The following is a 5,462-nucleotide window of genomic DNA, read 5'->3' on the forward strand; positions in this document are numbered from 1 at the left end:
AAGCAAGAACTGATAAGAATGCAAATGTATACCTTGAAATGCAATGTAAGTCGCTTTGGATAAAAGCATCTGCCAAATGCGTAAATGTAAATGAACGCAACTCCTACATCCTACGTAATATATCGGGTCAAATGTCACTCTTCCTCCGCAACTCGACTCATATACGGCCGTTACCGTAAGCCAGTGATTATAGTTTATAAAGTTATAAATATTGATATTGTTCTCACAAAAACGCATCGCTTGTCTTCAGACGGCCTTTATTAACCCCTGGAGTCATGTGGATTACTTTTATGATGGATTGATGCGCTTTTTTGGGGCTTCAAAAAACTAGGTACCATTCTCTCCCATTATAAAGCTTGGAAGAGCCAGGATATTATTATTTTTAATATAACTCTGATTGTGTTTGGCTCAAAGAAGAAAGTCATGTACATCTAGGATGGCTTGAGGGTGAGTAAACAATGGGATAATGATCATTTGTGGGTGAACTAACCCTTGTAAGCAAAACTGGTTCTTTTAAAACTGTGAAAGGTTATTTGTGGAACCCAAAATGGGTCTATGGTATCGCTACAAAAAAAACTAATTTGGAACCATTATTTTAAAGAGTATATACACCTTAAATTAAATGTAGTATAGCAGTTTAACAAGTCCAGGTGGCACAATTTTCACATAAAAATGCCTGAATGTCATTGTATTAGATACAATATCTAAGCAAATGTCGGTAACACTTTATTTTACAGTTTCCTTGTTGCATATGTTACATGTACCATAGTAATAACAATAAATTATGCATAATTACATGCAACTAACCCTCAACCAAAAAATTTGAATATCGTGCAAAAGTTCATTTATTTCAGTAATTCAACTTAAAATGTGAAACTAATATATTATATAGACTCATTACATGCAAAGTGAGATATTTCAAGCCTTTGTTGGTTATAATTTTGACGATTATGGTTTACAGTTTATGAAAACCCCAAATTCAAAATTAGAATATTGTGAAAAGGTTTTAATAAGCTGTAAATCATAATCATCGAAATTATAACAAATAAAGGCTTGAAATATCTCACTTTGCATGTAATGAGTCTATATAATATATTAGTTTCACCTTTTAAGTTGAAGAAATAAATGAACTTTTACACGATATTCAAATTTTTTGAGTTTCACCTGCATAGTAAAGTACATTAATTAATATTACTCACTTAAACACATAATTACACTAACAATGACACCTTAAAATAAAGTGTAACCCAAATGTCTGTACATAATCTAAAATGCAGGATTGTTTCACTAGCTTCACTTCATTTTTAGCTTGTTCTGGTTCAGTGGATGTATGAACTAAAGTCTGAGGTTTAAAAGCATGAACGTTTAAAGCATGGAATTTAAAACAACTACTTGGTGTGATATTTTTATATCTAGTCATTGAAATGTTAACTATTAGAGAGTCATTTTAATTACATTTTTAACTAATGTAAAGTTTCCCCAGGTATACAATGAGTGCAACAGAATTTCACTTGTTAAGATTATATTTTTACTACTTATCATCTACTTATCATCATAAACTGAATTCCAGTACAACCCTGATATTCTATGGCCCTTCAGGAAGAATATAATCTTGTTTACACTAATTACCATAGATGGGATGTGTTGATCTGGGATGAGGAGACCATATCTAGGCAAATATTTGCTTGAGCAACTTGCCTCGCCACTATCGTAATATTACCCACCTGACAAACATGTAAGATCATGGAAGGACCTTGAGCAAATGCAAAGTATTTCCTCTTGGTTTGACAGCTGCACTCGTCTGGGATGTGCGAGTTGGAAGTGGCAAGCAAATTCTGTGGTATCTGGATGTTGGTAATGGGGTCTAGTACAAAAACACTGATTTAAGTGAAATGAGCCTTGAGCATTTCTTGTTTCCATGTTTAAACTATCAGCAATTATTTCCTGGTGTTGGAAATTACATGATTTGAATTTTTGTGCTATTTAACTCACTAAATATAACTTTTTCCTGATGTCCCTAAAGCCTCACCAAGACGACAACTGCAAACAAGGAAGTTTCAGACTTCAGACCGCAGGGCATTGTCATCAGTGTATTTCAGTAGAAAAACTTCCTTTAGAGATCAACCAAGACCGTGCATTTTCATGATTTTCTAGTGTGGGGGATAAACATACACATTTAGACTTGGTATTGACACAGTTGGGTGTAATTGTTAGTAAGTAAACCTGTCATGCCGTCTCGAAGGGCAAATATCTACGATGAGTTGATAAACCGCTCTTTGCTGTGTTTCCAGACTATTCGCACAGTAATGCAGAAAATGCAGATAAATTAAAAGACTGGTGTGTGATGAGTGGTAAACCTGGTCAGCTTTGTTGTTTACAGGGTGGTTTGATACACACACTGACTACACATTGCTACGCAACTGACACTGACACTTTAAAAAGTTCAGTAAGAGATCGTAAAAACCGAATCCATATGAATTGAGCGGTTTAGTCCAAATTTTCTGAAGAGACTCGATCACTTTATATGATGAAAACATTTAATTTAGGCTTTTATTCACATTTAAACATTGATTAGCGAACTAACTTAAAGCTCAACCAAACCTGCAATTGATGCGTGAGAACAAACGTCATTGGTTTTACGATCTCTTAATTAACTTTTTGAAGCGTCAAAATGGTAGTTGTGTAGCTGTCGATGGAGGGACAGAAATCTCATCAAAAAGATCTTCATTTGTGATCCAAAGATGAACGAAGGTCTTACGGGTTTGGAACCGCATGAGGGTGAGTAATTAATGACAGACTTTTTTTCTTTCTGAAAAAAGTAAACATTCAGGCACATTTTTGGGTGAACTATCCCTTTAATCCCCCAAAACCTAATCCTACCCATAAATTATACCTAAATCAGATGGAAATTATAGGTAAATAGCACTGATGTAGAAGCATCTAACCCTGGTTGTAAGCCTGAACATTGACATAAACTTTAACTAATCTCTCAAATCTGATTGGTTGATTGAAATGTTGATCCAAGAATTTGTTCTGCAGCTCCATGACAGGTATGAAAGTAAAGTCGTGAGGAATAGACTTACAGTGTTTTCAATGGCATCCACAGTAAAAAAAAAAACTGTATAAAGCTCATAGATCACTTATAGGCTAATAGACCTTATGCACAGCAGCGCCATCTTTGATTTTTAACGGGAATGAAAGCGAGGCTGTGAGGGATAGACAGTGCTATCTCTTCAGTGGGTTCTTCTGTTATTTAATAGTTTTAGAGTATTAGTCCTATGTAATTTAAGGAACAGCTTCAAACATCATCTTGGTAGATTACAAGTTAGTCAGAGGCTGAGCAGAGGTCGTGGTTTGTGTTTTTTACATGGCGGGTGGCCATTTTATTTTTAAATCCTAGCTAAATAGTTTAAAAACTACCTTACATGTTGCAATTTACAACCGTGTTTATGAACTTGTGTACGAATAAAGAGATAAATGATTACGGTACTTATGTTTTGTGATGAAAAGCGCGATAGAGCGGTTACTGTTGCTATGGTGACCACCTCGTGCGAACGCGAGGGCGCTGTTTGGCGCCAAGTGATACTCATTCTGTAATCTAACTTTTCATTTTATTTTGTTATACTTTAACCTATTTTCTATAGTCTATGTGTTGTACTGCAAGCTGCCGACGGAAACAGACTAAAACAGCGCATCTCAAGTGTTGTTGGCTACATTTACTCACTACCAGAGATGGTGACGCACTGACTCCTCACCTTATGTGATCTTAGTTTTGTGCATGACTCACTGAAGTATCTGTAGCAACAAGTTTTTTTCTTTCTTTCGTTTAACCCTCTAGGGGTATATTGGCTAAATGTAGCAGGCTGTGTTGCTTTTGCAATCAAACAGACAATGCAAAAGTGCCCTGTATGCTTATAATAAGCATACAAGTAAGCACATGCTTATATCAGTAAGGCGTATTGATCATTTCTGCAATATTGCTTTTTGTCTTTATTTATTTTAGGACTATTGAGAACTAGGAAATTGTTTAATCATTTAAAAAAAAAATTCAATATTAAAATACTTGTATGCCAAAATAACATCTCTTTGTACACAGAAGAAAATTGTGTAGAAACAATTTTCACTGAAAATTAATTTCACAAACAATTACAAAAAAACAACATGTAATTGAACAAAATTCTGATGTAGAAAAACTGAAATTATATGTTCTCTTGTTAAACGTACTCCCATACTATTCTTTATTCACAACTTTATAGGAAAACTAAGGAAGGAAAATAAGAGGAAACTACCTTTTTAAGTTCACATGCAAGTTCTCCCTCGATGTTTATCAGTATAATTTGTTTTTGGAAATCTGCCCATCAAGTGTATTCTCATGAAAATATTAGGTTATCATTTAGAGCCTCCCATGGACAGGTGTTGAAAATGTATTAGCATGTGCGCTAAAACACCCGAGCAAATGCATATGGTTCGTCCAATGTAATTGTAATGTCCATGTCAAATAAAATAAAAACAATTGTGCATCTACTGTTTTCTAACGTTGTCAACATTCTTGAAGATATTTGTTTAATCATCTAGTCACTGATGTCATTCTGCAATGGCTTAATGTTTTTATGGGAACAATATTAAGAATAAACATATATTATTTAGCACTTGCAGCATAATTTTTTTTAGCTACTTCACTTGGTCGCTTGATAGTGACCACAAGATCCAGAAAATAATGCGCTGTAAAAACATCCAATTAAAAACGTAACTATTTCAAGTTGCTGCATAATCAAATTAGCTGTAAGTCACTTCAACTTAAATTATATAAAAAAAGTTACTCAAATTATTTTGATGAGTTAATAGGCTGACTAAAAACCTAATTTGTGATGAATTATTAATCATATTTTTATGTTTTCTAAAGTGCTCTAAAGCATTTTGTTCTCATAACATGTTGCGTAGTTATTTAATTTTAGGTGTCAAATGAAATCATGTATTACATCTCATCAAAACGTGCTTTTTAAGAGGGTACATCATATAAACGTATGCCCAAAAGGCACTTTTCCTAATGCTTGCAGCATCCATCATGGAGAAGTCTGGAGGATTATGGATTGAGGGATTCATGCATGTGCACAGGCTCTTTCACAATGAAGCATTGACAGCATCAGGTGAGTTCTAGGTGTGCGCGTTCTGACAAATGGCTCAACTGAACTTCATCGTAAACGGACACCTTTGGCGGCGACGGTAACCTTTCTGTCCATAAATGGTTATCTAGTGCATGAGAAAGTTGTTTCAAAGTAAGACAGTGAAAAGAGCACATCTTAAACCTGCGGTCTTTCTAACTGCCATGCAAATGAACCCCCTCTGGGAAATGTGCTAGACAAACAAAAATACAGAGAAGGAGTGCAAAGGAAGCCTTTGTTTGGAGCAAGACATTCCATGCGTTTCCCAATTCTTATCTGAGCAGCTGTCGCTCTTAATGG

Source organism: Phoxinus phoxinus (genome assembly GCF_949152265.1).
Source record: "Phoxinus phoxinus genome assembly, chromosome: 11".
Taxonomy (NCBI): domain Eukaryota; kingdom Metazoa; phylum Chordata; class Actinopteri; order Cypriniformes; family Leuciscidae; genus Phoxinus; species Phoxinus phoxinus.